Below are 18150 nucleotides of genomic sequence, written 5' to 3'. Positions count from 1 at the left end.
TATCATCGATAAACACACTAACAAATCTGTCTAGGAAGTCATGGAATACCCGGTTCATCAAGTCCATAAATGTAGCTGGTGCATTAGTCAATCCAAATGGCATAACCACAAATTCATAGTGGCCATAACGGGTCCTGAATGCAGTCATTGGTATGTCTTCACCCTTGATCTTCAACTGATGCTAACCAGATCTCAAGTCAATCTTGGAAAAGATACTTGCACCCTGCAACTGATCAAACAAATCATCGATCCGGGGTAAAGGGTATCTATTGTTGATGGTCACCTTGTTAAGTTCTCTGTACTCAATGCACAATCTCAAGGTCCCATCCTTTTTCTTCACAAATAAAACTGGTGCTCCCCAAGGAGACACACTAGGTCTATTATACGCTTTCTCTAATAATTCTTGCAGCTGATCTTTCAACTATTTTAGTTCTAATGGTGCCATTCGGTATGGTGCTTTAGAGATCGGCGCCGTACCGGGTACTAGATCAATGATAAACTCCAATTCCCTATCAGGTGGTAACCCAACAAGGTCATCAAGGAACACATCTGAAAAGTCCCTAACGATATGGATATCCTCCAAGTGTTGCTCCTCTTTCTTCAAATAAACTAGAGAAGCCAAAAATCCATGGCAACCTTGAGCAAGTAACTTCCTTGTACGTACTGCTGATATCAGAGGCGATGCAGGTTTACCCGTCCTTAACCCACTAAACTTAAATTCAGTCTCATTCTTGGGTTTAAAAACTATCTCCTTCTCATAACATTGTATACTGGCGTGGTAAGTAGACAATTAGTCTATGCCAAGTATGACATCAAAGTCTGTCATGTCTAGAAGAATCAAGTTTGCTGGCATCTCTCTACCCTCTAACTGAACCAAACAAGACTCAAACACAGTGTCTGCAACCAAATTCTCTCCAGATGGTAGGGTCACCAATAAGGAGGGTTTCAATGGTCTAGGGTCAACACTAATCTTCCTAGAAAATGATTTAGATAGAAAGGAGTGTGTCGAACCCGAGTCGAATAATACATTGGCCGATATGGTAGAAATGTTCAGTGTACCTGAAAGATGTTCTAGGTTTCAGTTTTCATTTCTTAGTTTTAGATGCAATTCATCAATCAATCAAAACAATATATTACTCCCATGCCAAAATTTACTCCAACGCCAAAATTTTCAGTACACAAGAAACCAAGACAGACTACCCTATTGATTGGGGTTTAATCCTAGGTGCAATATCTCTATGATTAAGATCCTATGCCATCAATTCTAGTTCATACTCTACTCTAAAACTCCGCTCTGATACCACCACTGTAACGCCCCTAATCCGGCCTAGGGGTAAGGGTCGTCACACAAGTCCACAAGATCGAAATGGTTTTAGATAGATGAACCAAAATTGAACCATTAGTCATAATCTCCAAATAAATCCTCAATAATACCATCATATAACACAGCGGAAGACTTAAACAGTTAAATTCAACAGTCGATTAATATGAATTTAAATATTCAAAACTAAAGTGTTGGTGGCATCACAACTAAAAGTAAGAATAAATCCCTATTACATTCATCCATTCAAATATAAAAATAAACCATGTATCCAGGTCAAATCCAAATCCAAAATCATTACAACCGTTCCAAATAAAAGAAGGTAATTGATTCCATAAATTTTTTAATCATCCCCAATCTGAGTATCATCTCCTCCAACAACTCCAGTGCACTCATCACATGAGCATGGCTCCTGACTCTCATTGTTTGTGTGGTTAAATAAAGAGGTAAGCTTGAAAAAAGCTTAATGAGTAAGGGGAAACAGAACATAAATAGCGGTATACAAATGCATATCCAGAAAAGTAATAGAATCTCAAAACATATGTTATATAAATCTAAAAATATCACAAATTTCAGTAAAACATGTCATGAGTTCAAATGTTCATAAAACCAATTCCAATTAATAGCCTCAGTAGATTGATAAAGTGGCACTGCTAAAAATCAACATATCACTAATATAATCAATGGGATGGGACTCAGGCTCTTGGCTCACAGAACCGGTAAACAGCTCCTATGGAGGGGAAATCACTTCCTTAAACGTCTCGCTCTTGCCTCATCTCCCGGTCCACATACCTAAACTTAATGGAATTGTGAGCTTCGAGCTCTTGGCTCACAGAACCGGACCATGTCCTTAAACGTCATGCTCTTGCCTCACTCCTATGCTCAACAATCCACCCCAACACATAACCCTTTGTTGGAAGGGTTGCAGTCCAACAATATTACATTCAAATCATATCTTATAAAATGACAAGTCTCATCATGCTTTTAATAAAGTAATAATCATGCATTCTTTCCATAGAAATCAAATTATATTTTGACACATGCATAATACTTCAAAATAGACTTCAAGACAACTATGAACAAATAGTGATGTTGTTTCAAATCATGAAATTTCATAAAATGACAAATCAAAGAAAAGATATTTATATATAAAAATAATAAATAGGTTCTGTGGGGTCTCACTCACCTTTGCAAGTTTCAATTCAATTCTCACTGAACTTCAAATCATAAAAATAACAATCCAATATCCCCTACATAGATAAAAATCAGTAGGTTTATGTACCCTTACACAGCTGTACCCAACTTGTAAACACGGACAACCCTCAAAATGCAATATTTTCCCCACTTGTACATATCTAGAGATTCTTAAAATTTACAGGAGACCAATTTACCCTAATAACAATATCTCCACCAAAAATCATCTCCAAATTCTCATATTTTATATTTAAATCATTTGTTTCAATCTTAGTGCACAGATTCAGCCAGAATCTGCACAACATATTTAAAAGATACATAAATACCATATCCCAAATCTAATTTAATCTGAATTTTTTTTTATCAAACTAGACTAAATAATAATGATTGACACTAAATTTCAAGTCTAAATTCCAAGTATTAGTTGGGCTTTCATTATTCCCAAGTTCAGGTTCAAATTCTGCCACGACAGCAGACTAGTCTTAAGTTCTCATTCAGATAGGATATCAAACGAATTTGGATGGGTTTCAAATTTGAAAAAATATTTCATCTATATGTCATCCATAATCCCTCCGAAATTGAGATCCAAAATTCTCACCGATTAAGAAATATAATTTTTTTTCTAACAGCGGATAGAATCTGTCCAAAACAGTACTCTGTAACAATACAACCTTAAGACTCAATCTCCTATATTCAAATGACCATGATATAAAGTACGAAAATATGATAATATATACCTTCTGAAAAATGACTAGCCCAATGAAGCCTCTTCTCTCTTGCTCTTACGTGAAACTCTTTTCTCCCTCTCTCTTTTTTTTCCTCCTCTTGTTTTTTCTTCTTCTTTATTGCTTCATCTTTATTTCTTCTTCTTCAATCCTTCTTTTTTCTTCTTTACTTCTTCTTCTTTATTTTTTGAAATAAGTTTCAACTCCCTTTTAATTAAATTTTAAGTTTTAGTCTCTTAATTTATTTTACAGTTTATTAATTCATTAAACTTTAAGTTTCTTAATTCTCTCCCTTCCATTAATCTATCTCAACTTCTCAAGTACACCTTGACAAAGATAATCTCTCTTTCTCTTTCAATATCAATTTATAATCCCCAAGTCAAAAGTCAATATTGTGTCCACCAAGCTATCCAAAGCAAAACAAATAAAATTCTTTTCAATTTCTTCACTCAAGAATTGATCCTTAGACTTCTTTAAGTCCATATAGGGTCCTAACCACTAAGCTAACCTCTCTTAGATGTTAATAAACACATAAATGAATATATTTGGATACTAACAACATATAGCCATGCACCAAGAAGGGAAAATAAATAAATAAACAAGCATACCCTACAGTAACACTAATAAAATACTAGCAAGGTTTTACCTCTAGTGTGCATGCTAACAACCAAAATTTCATCCTTCATTGATCCATTGGTACAGATTCTGCACACAAAGTGAAAAGTCCAAATTACCCTTATATTTTGGTCAAGAGTATTACAAAACCTTGCACTCCAGCCGTCGGACCAAGGTTGCAATAGAAATGCCGAACCAGATTTAGTTAGCTTGGAAGGGTAGGAGATCGCATGGGTGCCCAACCTAAAGCATTGACCCTCTCAAAGAGCTTAAACTACTGAAAGTCCTCCACTTGCACCATCCCTCCATTCACAATGTTCTTATCCTGGAACTTCCCCCATTCTTGCTCATACTCATAGCGTGCGAACCAAAATTGGTCAAACTCATGCTTTTAGGATGAAGAATCATCCCCAGATGTGGGTGATGGCACGGTCGGTGATGGTGGCGGCGATGGATCAGACCGTAGACGCTTGGGGGCTACTGCCTTCCTTGCTGTGCTATGTCTCCTGCTGGTAGACATGGCTGTAATACAACAAAGAGAAAAGAAGTTAGGGTTTATACAAAAGAGGGGAAAATTGAGAAAAGAGAAAAAAATTGTCAAAACTCACCTAAGGCACGTGTAGATTCGAGGGAATGATGATTTGATACCTTGGAATGATGGGGAGTAACCTACAAGACCCTCTGGGGGCAACTTGGAAGGTCCAGAGCTTTCAAGACTGAAGAAAGAAATGGGAGAAATGAATTTTAGACTGTGTTTATAACAGCCCCCAATTCTCTGGACGATTGCACTGGACGTTTGACCAATTGTCCAATCAAATGTCTAGAGAATGGCTGACCGCAGAAATGGTGATTTTTGAGTTTGGCTTGAATTAACTTGCATAAATGGGTATTATGGACATTTTAAAACATTTGGTTGGTCATAATGATACTATGGGTACATTCAAAAAAATATACATATATATTAATATAAGATATATATTAATGCAATACATTAATAAAAAAAAATTGTAAAGCGAAACCCATTACGTGTATATGTGCATATACATAAATAATGTATATGAGCCTAGATGTAGGAACTTGTGTGTGGATATTGCGAGTAGAAATCCAAGCATAGATAGGTAGGGATGAGAAAGACCTAAATGAGTCTAACTGAACACTGTTAGGTATCGGGAGTGGCGTGCCAACACGAGCTGGAAAGAGAATTATAATTACAATGAGCTACCTCCTAAGGCCAATATCAGACTATGACTATGATGAGAACAACATTGATGAGCTAAACCAGAAGCTTGAGATGATGGTCAGTGACCTTAGGTACTTACAGGACCAGATGTACTATAATAGGGATCTCATGGCTAGAGACTTCAACATCAACAGAAGAGTTGGTTACCTCTAATATCACACCACCCACATTAAAAGCATATTTTGTCGATGGTCTGACCTGATTCAGTGTATGATATAGGAAATACAGGTGAAGATAATAATTAGCATTGTCCTTTAAGTTTCAAAAATGCTTGTGCCTGATTGATGTATTAAATCTTTTGAAATACTACTGTTTTTCCTATATCCTTGAATTTCCTCATTTAAGATTCTTAATTATATTAACTAAGTTCATGCAGCCTTAAGTACATCCATCCAAGATAGGGCAACCATAAGATCCTAATGTCCAAAATTTCTCCATGGCAGGGTTGGTTGTGTTGTTCGGGCTTGGCAAACCCCAGTGACATGTGCTACATTAGACGACTAAGAAAGAGGCTAGCTCGAATCCGGAGGATTAGAACCCAAGCAGAAAAGTACCTAATAGTATACTTAGCGCATCTTGACACCAGTCGGGCGGAAGACTGCTATATTTATCTTGCTTTAGTCGACGAGGTTAGGAGTGGCCTAGAGTACCTAGACTTACAAGCTTATTTTACAGGAAAAAGATTGGAACAACTTGCTTGCTAGACACAGTTATAAATAAAAAATAATGTTTTCCTATTATAGAAGTTGATCTTGTTGTCTTATGTGATTTTCATGTTATATAATTCTCCTTCCTATATGGAAATGCTATTAAATTGCAACCGAGGAAGAGGCCCTCGATTCATTCAGGAAGTTGAGTTATCGGATAGAGTTGAAGCTCAGAATTTTGAGGTATCGGTTACTTTGCCAAGAGTACCTTGAGTCATCCCAAATCCGATGCTGGTAGCTGCCCTAGTTGCTGCGACTGTACCCCCTCCGGGTGTGGCCACTGGTGAAGTAAATACCATCATGACAACCATGATGCAGACTATGCAACAACAAAAAGAGTTGTTGGGTTAGATGACTACTCGATTCGCTACCATAATGCAGCAGCAAGCAGTACCACCATCACCACCCAATTGGTCCCTGTAATTTCCACCACCTGTGCCTCAACCCGCGACGGACAGCTCCAAAGCTAAAGTGATGGAGAGATTCAAGAATGTCTAGCCGCCTGCATTCTCCAAGCTTAATTCTAAGGTGATGCAACTAGAGAGATGGATTAGAGCATTGGAAAAAGCATTCGACGTACTCGAATGTACCGATGCTCAAAAATTGATATGTGCTGGGTAACAATTGCAAAATGAGGTCAGACAGAAGCATGGTGGAAGGCGGTGCGACCTAACTTTGAAGCAGTTCATCCCAACCCTACTTGGGATCAGTTTTTCTTTAAGAATTAATTTCCTAAGAGTTTCAGAGACAAGAAGGAAGTTGAGTTCTCTACTCTCATACAAGGATCGAAGACCATGCTGGATTACCAGCAGCAGTTCGAGGATTTGTTCCATTTTGCACCAGAGCACATAAAGGGAGAAGCTAGTAAGACGAAGAAGTTTGAAAAAGGATTCAAGCCAGATATCGGATCCACTCTATTAGTCCTAGATATTCGAGACTACATACAGATGGTTGGTAAGGCAAAGACCATGGAGGATAGACTAAAGGAGAAGACCCTTGCGTCGCCAGGACTGGGCAAAAGGCTGAGCAATTATCAAAATTTTGGGTGGCTAAACAAGGCATTTCGAGGAACCAGCTCGAGCTCCAGTCTAATACAGTAACGACAGTAAGAAATGAGCCAAACCCCTCAACCTTTCCATCCTATTTACAATCAGACTGCTCGGTATGCTCAACCCACTCCTAGCCAAGCAACAACTGCTGCCCCGCCACCTCAACCAGCGATGAGCCAAGCGAGCCAGGCATCTCCCTCCTCTGCACTATCCAACAAATGCTTTGTATGCAACAAAGCTGGACACCTGGCTAGAGATTGTGCAAACTGTAGATACAACTCTTACCCACCTTTCCAGTCTTTCACTCGACCCTTTTTACCCCGGGACAACCGAACACGAGGAAAGGTGTTTGCACTAACCAATGAAGAAGTGGAGGCAAACCCAGAAGTAATGACAGGTATGTGCTTATAACACTACTAAATTATAGGAACCAAACCAATTGGGTGCAAGAAATTTGATTGCATCATTATCGTATACAAACCCTAGGTACCTTGATTATATCATCCGCTCCCACACGAGTGTTATTCGACTTGGGTGCATCCCACTCTTTTGTATCTATTGATTTTGCAGATAGGATGACCATCCAACCAAAGAACATAGGGCATGATTTAGTAGTTAGCACTTGGACTGGAAGCGTCGTGAGCCTAAAGGAAGTTTACGACCCCTGTCTAGTGGAAATCTGTGGTAAGAACCTGACAGCCTGCCTGATCAAGTTTGTATGAAGGATTTTGATGTAATACTAGGCATGGATTGGCTGTCTGCCTATGGGGCAAATGTCATGTGTGCAAAAAAGAAGATTTTATTCAAGATGAAGGATGGCTCGATTTTCACCTATCAAAGTGAACCAACGAAGAAACCCAAGAAGATAACCTTATCCACCCTCCAAGCATGAAAGCTATTGGACAAAGGATGTCAGGGCTATTTAACCATGGTAATGGACACCGAGGTGAAAATCAGGCCATTAGAGGAACCCAATGTTGTTAGGGAGTTTCCTGATGTTTTCCCAGAAGATCTGAATCAGCTACCACCTGATCGAGAAATGGAGTTCGCGATCGACTTAATCCTTGGTGCAGCACTGGTATCCAAGGCACCCTACAGAATGTCGTCTATGGAGGTAAAAGAGATGCAGATTTAGTTACAAGATTTATTGAAGAAAGGACTTATTCGACCAAGCGTGTCTTTTTGGGGAGCACCTATCTTGTTCGTGAAGAAGAAGGATGGAAGCATGACAATGTGCATCGATTATCGGGAACTGAGCAAACTCACAATTAAGAACCAAGATCCATTGCCATGCATCGATGACTTATTCGATCATTTACAAGGTGCAAGGATTTTCTCTAAATTGATCTTAGGTCTGGGTACCATTAGTTGAAGATCAAGGGTAGTGACATTCACAAGATGGCATTTAGAACCCGATACAGACACTATGAATTCTTGGTATTGTCGTTCGGATTAACCGATGCCCCATCTGCGTTCATGGACATGATGAACAGGGTATTCCATGACGTACTAGACAAGTATGTCATTGTATTTATTAACGACATCCTGGTCTACTCCAAAAGTGAAAAGGAACATGCTCAACACCTTAGGTTCATGTTGCAAAGATTAAGGGAACACCAGCTGTTCGCCAAATTTAGCAAGTGTGAATTTTGGCTCCACCAGATTGGATTCTTGGGACATATCATCACCAAGGAAGGCATCAAGGTAAACCCAGACAAAGTAAAGGCAGTTCTTGAGTGGGAGACTCCAAAGAATGCCACAGAGATCCATAGTTTTCAAGGATTAGCTGGGTATTACTGTCGATTCATTCAAAATTTCTCGCACATCTCGGCACAAATGACAAAGCTAATGAAGAAGGGTGTGAAGTTCGAATGGACCAACGCCTGCTAGAAAAGCTTCCAAGAACTGAGGAATCGATTGGTGATGGTACCAGTGCTAACCATTCCAGATGGCACCAGTGGCATGGTTATGTACGCGGATGCGTCCCGAACAGGATTGGGCAGTGTACTAATGTAGAAAGGAAAGGTGGTCGCCTACGCCGAAAGGCAGTTGAAGGAACACGAGAAGAACTACCTTACTCATGACCTAGAGTTGGCTATGGTAGTTTTCGCTTTAAAAATTTGGCGGCACTATCTTTATGGTGGGAAGAGCAAAATCTTAAGTGATCACAAGAGCTTGAAGTATTTCTTCACCCAGAAGGAATTAAACATGAGACAGAGGCGATGGTTGAAATTAGTGAAGGACTATGACTGCAATATCCAATACCACCCTGGTAAGGCCAACGTAGTGGCAGATGCACTTAGCAGATAATCCCAAACCGCATCCCTCACTTCCTTGGTCGTTAGCAAACAGTTAATAGAAGAAGCTCAGAAATTTGACTTGGAACTCATGATCGAGAGAACAGCTACCTGATTGGCAGCTATAGATATATAGTCGTCGATCCGAGAGGAGATAATTGTCAAGCAGCCCAGAGACCCCGAGCTAGGTAAGATCATCTGGGAGATAAAGCAAGGAATTCATAAAGACCTCAATTTTTTGATAGCCAATGATGGAGCATTGAGATTCAGGGATAGACTGTGCGTGCTAAATGACTATGATATACAAGACTGGATCCTCAGGGGAAGCGCACAACTCACCCTACTCAATACACCCGGGCAACACAAAAATGTATAAGGATATGAAGAGATATTATTGGTGGATTGGGATGAAACAAACCGTAGCCTTGTACGTGTCAGAATGCCTCACCTATCAGTAGATAAAGGCAGAGAGACATAGACCTTATGGAGTACTACAACCGCTACCAATTCCAGAGTGGAAATGGGAAAGGATTACTATGGATTTTATGACCAATTTGCACAACTCGAGAAAGGGAATGAATGCAATCTGGCTGATAGTTGATGGACTAACCAAGACAACCCACTTTGTTCCCATTAAAATAACTTACTCCATAGAAAAGCTCGCCCAGCTCCACATTGAAAATGTGGTCCGCCTATATAGCATGCTTGTCAGCATTGTATCCAATAGGGACCCTCGATTCACATCAAGATTCTGGAAGAGCTTACAATGGGCCTTGGGTTCCCAGCTAAATCTTAGCTCAACCTTCCATCCCCAGATGGATGGACAATCCGAAAGGACCATTCAGACTCTAGAAGACATGCTCAGAGCCTGCGTATTAGAAATGAGGGATAGTTGGGATGCCCACATTTCCTTGGTGTAATTTGCCTACAATAACAGTTACCACTCCACCATTGGCATGACACAATATGAAGCCCTGTGTGGCCGAAAATGCCACACACCATTATACTAGGACGAAGTTGGGGAACGAAAGTATCTAGGTCCTGAGATGATACAAGCAACTTGTGAGAAAGTGGATGTGATAAGAGAAAAGATCAAAGCGGCTCAGTCCAGACAAAAGAGCTATGCCGACAATCGGAGGAAGGACATTGAGTTTGGAGTTAGCGAGAAGGTATTTCTCCAAGTTTCTCCAATAAGGGGGCTGCTGCGATTTAACAAGAAGGGAAAACTGAGCCCGAGATACATTGACCTGTATGAAATTCTGAAGAGGATTGGACCCGTAGCATATCGATTGGCCCTACCGCCATCTTTGGAAGACATCCATGATGTATTCCATATGTCGATGCTAAGGAAATATATCAACAACTCGACACATGTACTCTCGACCGAACCGGAGAAACTGGAGGTTGATATGACCTATGAGGAACAATCGATGGAGATATTAGACAGAAAGGAGCTTAACCTCCGTAATTGAACAATTGCATTCGTTAAAATTTGATGGGGGAACTGCCCACCAGAGGAAGCATCATAGGAGCGTAAGGAGGAAATGCGTGCTAAATATCCTTAACTTTTTAGACCACAAGGTATGCCAATTTCGAGGACAAAATTTTTATTAGGTGGGGAGAATGTCAAACCTGCCCCCAATCTGACTTAGACTCTGCTTGAAGAACAAGGATCTGCAGTCACCCACATCAATGATCTGTGGTGTATTAGCCCAGTGGTTACAATCAGTAGGGAGCCCCTGCAAATGACATCCACCATACCTATAAGAAGGTGGGTTGCAACACCCTGCAACTACTCAACCCATCACCTGCTGTACAACACAGAGCATAGGTATTTTCTCTCCTAGGTACTAAGGGGGCCATGCTCTTAAATATGTTCTCCTTGTATGAGTGGTAGGGTGTGGGGAAGATACCATGGGGAAGAACAAGCCCTTGTGGAAACCATAACAAAAATTCAGCAGTGTTGCATTCTCTGGATGATGCACTGGACGATTGGCCCAAAGGTCCAATTCAAGCTCCAAAGATGCTGAAATCTATATTTTTTCATTCCAAGCTTGTGGGAACTGAGTATATTTCTTGCAAACACTTCCTATATGTACTTTGGAATTTTAGGAACCATCCCCCCATCTTGGAATCCATGTGGGCCCCACCTATATAGCTAAACTGGGTAAGAATCACTTTAAAAATCCATTTTGGTTGTGGGACTGCATAGCCAAACTGGCCCTAGTTCCATGTAAACTATAAATAGGGGCCCAAGCTCAGAATTTAAACCCCTACTGTTCCTAGCATTAGTGAAGAAAAGAGAAAGAAGGAAACAGAGGAAGAAGGAAGGAGAAGAAGAGGAGAAGAAGAGGAGAAGAAGAGCTTGTGGCTTGTGCAGCCTTGACCGATTCCTGCACAACCATCTTAACCATGACCCAATTCTGTTTTCTGAGTTAGAACCCAAGAACCATAGCCATATAGCCATGTCTCTGTAGGATTGCTATAGAATCACCACCTAGAGCTCCAGGACAGCTTGGATGATCCATGCATGCCTAGTTCCATGTAGTCTATGTGATATCTACACTATTTTAGCCTGTTAATATATATATATATATATATATATATATATATATATCTTGAATTCCAGCCATGTATCTAGCTCAATCTCATACCTGATCATGCATGCAACTCATAGATGATAAGCTAGGAGTATGGATCTCTACATGCATGCTGTGTTTAGCATGCTAGGGCTTAGGATCATTGCTGTAATGCATGTGCATGACTGCTGTTATGTGACTTATGGGAATTTGAGAGGCTGCATGATCGATCTCAGCCTTGCATGCTTGAATTACTTGGTGTTTGAACCCAACCCATCAACCAATTAGTATACCCTGTTTAGGAATCCATAAAATCATTGCATTAGCTAATTATAGGTAATGTTATCCCCTGAAATCATCCCAAATCAGAGATGGGAAGAAACCAACAGCCAAAACCAGGTTTTGAGCAAAGAAACCCATGTTCAAGAGGGACTGGATAATGCACTGGACGTTTGACCCAAACGTCCAATGCTACTATTCTAGGTCTAAAATGATTCCAGCCTGTTGGATCAGCACCCACAGGCCTAAGACAGTGTGGGGGGCATAAAAACCACCTTAAAACCCTACCCGAATCATCCTTGCTGATATCCATACCTTGGGTGCATCAATGGACCCAAAAAGGGGTCAGAAACTAACACTGTAATCTAAGCCAAACCTGGGAGAGAACCTTACTACTGTTTCCCATAATTGTTGAACAATGAATAAGCAAACCTAGACAAATCCTAGAACTCTAAGACCCTTTTGAAACAATATTTGACATGTTCTAATGGTCCGGTTAACATAGGTTATAACCCCGAACACGAGGTGCAGTGTCAGATACCGACTAGGACCGAGCCAACGGAAGAACAAGCAAGATTTGCACAAGGTGAGTGGAATTACACCATGGGTGTGGGTGTAATATGACTGATGAGTCATGACAAAAACTACAACAATATTTACTATCTTTATTCATTTAAATTGCTTTATATTCCTATTTGATTTCTGATTCATACCTGATGGATATTGGAAGTGAATGCCAATACTATACATGTGAAAATGCTAGAATAGATGCCGTAGCTGGCTTGGAAATGAGGCTAGTGGTGGCCTGTAGAATAGGATGCACAGCACCACCCGACTCATACTATGTCATATAGAATGCATATGATTAGGGTGGCTTAATAATAATAAAGAACTTTTACCTACCTTAACTATTGGGGAGTGTAGTAGCACTTTTACCTGCCTTAATTTTGATGTTAGGTGGCTTAATAATAATAAAGAACCTCATCTCATATAGGATTCATTTGGTTGTGCTTGCATATGCATGCATGGTTATATTTCATTCATAGGCTTGGTGGAGCTCACACTCTTGTATATTTCTTTTTAGATGATATTACAGGTGGACGTGATGATGGCTGGGAGGCTCATCTCGAGCAGGAGGGTGATGTTGATTATCACAATGTGGGTGTGGACTCGATCGGAGGTTATCCCTCTGGTACAGGTGATTACGATGACAGTTGAAGATGGCCCATGAAGGGCGGGCAGCTTACCTCATCTAACCTAGGGATTCTTTTAATGTAGATAGGAATCTACTAACTTTCCCTTTTTGCATAGCTTTGTGTGGGGCTTTTGTTGTTTTGCCCCTTTTGTTGTTTTGTGAAGCTATTGGTTGGAGGTGTAGTGACTGCCCGGTTGGTGGTGTATGTGTAAACAGAAACAGTATGGTGTGTATCATAACTTAATGGCTAATGTAAATGTTAGTTTTCGCTACACTCTGTATTTAAATTCTTATCCATCATTATGGGTGTGTGTGTTTGTGAATGATATTAACAGTTTCTGGATCCTTGGGGTTTGGCGGATTGCTATCGTGCAATTCAAGTCACCTACCTAATCCTCTTAGGGGGTGGTTTGGGGTGTGACAAGTCAGGCAAAAAATGGTCAATGAACGATAAATGGTCAGTAGGGTGGTTATAACGAGTTCTAAAAGAAGTGGGTAGTTATGAAACTACTTGGTAAATACAAAAATCACCTGAATCGCCAAGGAAGCAATTATAAAAGGAGAGAGAGCGAAGAAGAACAGACTCCTAGCCAAGACAAACGACACTCTTTACAATTTATCTTTTTATCTTTCATCATCTCTTCTTTTCAGATGTAGATGTTTTATCTTTTATCCTTTAGTCCTTGCGTGGAGAATAACTTCAGCAATATGTCTTTGGGCCTATGTTTCAAAAGATGTTTCCTACCTATCAAGTATTGTTTTTTGGCCCGTGTTTCAGAAGACAATCATCATAATCAAGTTGCAAGCTTCGACAGATCATCGCTAAGCAAGATGCATGCACTTCAATAGACCAAGTTGTACATGTTGAACAGTCCGTAGACGCCCAGGTGTAAGCATTTTCAATGGCTATGTTATTGTCAAGTAATCAATTTGATTTTCAATATTCTTACTTTATTTCTTTCATTGTGATTTTTCTTTACCCAAAAGTCCTTAGAGTTACTCAGGCACTGGAAAGATCTCACATTCGTCCTAGTTGGAAGTTAGAACAGACCATTTCGTCCTAGTTAGAGGTTAGAACAAGCCATTTCATCCTAGTTAGAAGTTAGAACAAGCTGTTCCCATCTTCGTTTGAGCCTGCGTAAAGGCTCTGGCATACCCGCACTACCTCCACCACGTGCGTGTGCCATTGTGTATGTGTCATGCCCCCATTCTGAAAAGGAATAAAGTAAAAGTAAAGGGAGTGACTAGGACGACACACGTTATCCCAATAGGCTACCAGGATCATAGATACATTGTCCCAATCCACAGTCATAAATCAATATTAAAAATACAATAATATCAGAGTGTGAAAGACAAAGGAACATTACATTCTAAGATAGATCAGAGTTTGCAGAAGTATAAATTAAATAGTTACAAGGTGTTCATTGGCTAATGATATTAAGTATTGTAGTTTACAAAATTCCCATGACCATCAGGTAACTACCAAAAAGATATAACATAAATTTTATACAAGGCATAAGGCCTTTAAAATAACAAAATGGTATCGAATCCTAAGTATCAATAAGACCCGTAGGCACAATCATCACAGGGGCAGCCATCACCATGATCCTCAGTCACAGCCTCTGGCTCCTCAGTGCCAATATCATTATAACTTGAAGATTAAACCTCGAGTCCAGCAAAGTATCCACCATCTGCATCAAAATCTAAAAGAATGTGTACATGGGGATTAGCTCCACTGAGCTAGTGAGAGAGATAAGGGGATGCACAATCACATAATCACAAATAGTCCATGATGCATGTACATGTTAATTCATTTTCCACCTAGCAATAGGCATATGCTACTGTAACAACTCAAGAGACACTGTGGGTTACTTGTATTATTGCCACACTGAAATCTTAATTATCACTAGGGGGCCCACACCGGTCGAAGCCACCAAAACCACCCAGAGGCAAACCCCGATGATCAGTGGTCATCCATGACTTGGCCTCTCTCCCCCACAAGCCAAGAAGCCCTGATCACCTAACACCTAAACCACTGTTGCTAAGGGTCGTAGCATAGGGAAGCAAAGATCCTAACCATAGCTATACTACATGTAAACCTATCTTCTCAAGAGGTATTCTGAGTGCATCAACGTCCCATTCCATCTATCACTCGGGTACTAGCATGACACGATGCATACAGATTATCATGGCATGCAATAGAGGATATCATATACATTTTTGGGGTTCTGGAACCGGTACTTCCCAGCACCGTAACTTGATACAAGAAAGGAATACAATTCATAATAGTTCTCATATCACATCATATATCAAGAATAATATGCAAATATGTAATATACTCTTTCATGATGAAATAACATGTTAGATTAAATTGTTATAAACAAACCCAAGGAAATCACCCAAAACCCACTCACTGAAGCTTGTTAAAGACCTTGTATAAGTGTAGCAATTCTTGTTCAAATCACTCCCTCATATGAGTAATGATGCCTAGGGAAGGGTGTAAGTATGTTAGAGAGGGCAGGGAAGATCCCCAAAGAGAAGCCCCTAAGATCATGGGCAAAAGGTTATGACAGTAGCATCGGATCCAAGGCCAGATGCAAGCAGAGTCTTGCCTCCGATGTTAACAAACCTCTAGGACTCATCGGATCCAAGCACGGATGCACGCCCAGGCTTGAATCCGACCGTGCCTTTGATGCAGACTAGGCTTGAGATTTGAAGGGTTTTAAGCCCACAACTTGCCCCACTTGGTTTTCCAAGCTCCAAGGGTTAAGGAGGGGTGTTCTAGGGTCCATTAGGGTCTTAGAAATACAAACCATTCAAAGGTTAAGGGATTCCATAGATTTAACATCAAGGATCCAAAAGCTAGAGTTTCTCTTGGGTGTTTAAAACTCTAAAGTTAGTGGGGGTTCAAATAGGTGTCTATCTAAATGGGTGTAACAAGAAGGAAATACATTAGTAATGAGGTACCATACAAAGCTAGGGCCATACTTTGGGTTCTAAGTGAAACCCCATGTCTATTTCAAAATTATAAGTTCCCAACACCCAAAATAAAGGGAAAGGGGTTTTCATGTACTTACTTAGTCAAAAGGGGGAAACAACCTAGGGAATTATTAACCCAAAACCAAGTTAAGAGGTCATTAGAAGTTCTATGTAACCTCCCATTATAAACCTTCAAGGTCCTACATAAGCATCCTCGAAGTAAGCTAGGTCACCGAAGTGAACTTTGTTCTGACATTGCTGTCAAAACACAATCTCAGTGTTTGGAACCACTTTCGAGGGTCTTACACTCAGATTGGATCCAAGTTTTCTTCATTGTTTAGTTTAGAACATAACTTGAATCGCATCAATACGATGTCTATAAACCAAGTTATGGCCAAAACAGTGAACAGAGGTCAAAGCTAGGCAATTTCGTGTAGGATCGGATGCAAGTATAGATTTACACCTAGGCTTGGATCCGGCTTTGTATCCAATGTATCCCGAACACGATTTTCTTTCGCAAAAATCAATCAAATCGACCGCCAGAGCCATTAATGGCTCTAAGGCCTTGTAGGGATGGTTTCGAAGGTTCATTAGGGTCCTATTAACCCTAAAGGCACAATGAATTAAGGCATCTATAGTCAAATCCCATTTATCCACCGTAACCTTGGGTTTTGGGTGAAAACCTAGTTTTTCATGGATTAGGTTGTATGGTACTTCAATGGGAGGAGTAAGGGTGTGCAATGGCACCCAAATGGACTATGACCAAGCCCCAACACAAGAGCATTGAGTCCCAAGTGGAACCCAAGCTAATCCCAACCTCAAGATCCAAAACCCTAAGCTAACAAATAGAGAAATGGAGAGGTAGGGTTAAGAAGATAACTCACAACCAAAGGGAAAGTAAGAACCAAGGCTAGGTGTGCCCCCTTGACCTCCATCCTTCTATTCTTCTTCTTCTTCTCCCTCCTCATCTTCCTTCTTTCCTTCTTTTCTCCTCTTTCTTCTCCATGATTTGAATTGGATGAGAATGAAATGAGCCTTGAACTCAAGTTCCCTTTTTATAAAGTGAAAAGGGCCTTAGGGCCTATTTGGGTAGGTTCTAAACCCTTAGGTCCAATAAGTTAGGGTATGTTTTGTTTAGCTTAAGACCCTAAGCTGTGTTTTAGTCTAGGACTTGTTTGGTTGGCCATCTTTAAGACTCAAAAACTCATTAAAGCCCTAAAGTGCTATGGTCCTAAAGCCTTGTTTGGCTGGCCCTTAATACTATTCACTCCATGTATGTAAATGGCCTAGTTATGGGAGCCATTTGGAAGAAGAAGAGGGTTGGATAGAAGATGATGAGATTGGATGGAATAGAGGCAAACAATCAAGGGATTTTGAAGAGTATTTGCCCTAGTTTACTCGCTCTAGGGTTTTGGGATAGGAGAGGATACAAATTAAAAAAAGACAAGGGAGCAAATGGACCCACGGGTTGGGTTTAAATAGAGATTTTCCATGTACCGATCGAATAGGTCGACCGGTTTGAGCAAAAACTCAAAATTTCCATATTCGGACCTAGAATTTGTTTTGGGGTTTATTAAGGGAAATTTTGTAGAGATTTATTCAAATGGGTTGCAAATCCTTAATTCCCTCTTCAGAGTACAAAATTTATCTTTTGGCAAAGATTTTGTGAAGATATCTGTTACACCTGCACCCAAAATATACCCTTATGCCCCGGGGTAATTTAGACCTTACGCAAAGGGTAATGCCTTGTGACTATGGTCAACATTTGTGGCCTTGAACATAAAATATTTTTATAACTTTCACCTCAAAGACCTGAAAGTGTGGGTCAAATCCCCGCAACTTTCCTTAAAGTTTGGCCCCTGACAATAGCACCGGAGTCATGAACGGACTCACTCGAACTGAATCCATTCGAGGATCCGTCTGAGCTGTTACCTGCCCTTTTGGTAAATTTTCCTGTGGGACCTACATCC

Source organism: Telopea speciosissima, chromosome 8, assembly GCF_018873765.1.
Source record: "Telopea speciosissima isolate NSW1024214 ecotype Mountain lineage chromosome 8, Tspe_v1, whole genome shotgun sequence".
In the NCBI taxonomy this organism is placed as follows: domain Eukaryota; kingdom Viridiplantae; phylum Streptophyta; class Magnoliopsida; order Proteales; family Proteaceae; genus Telopea; species Telopea speciosissima.
This window is presented reverse-complemented; position numbering follows the sequence as displayed.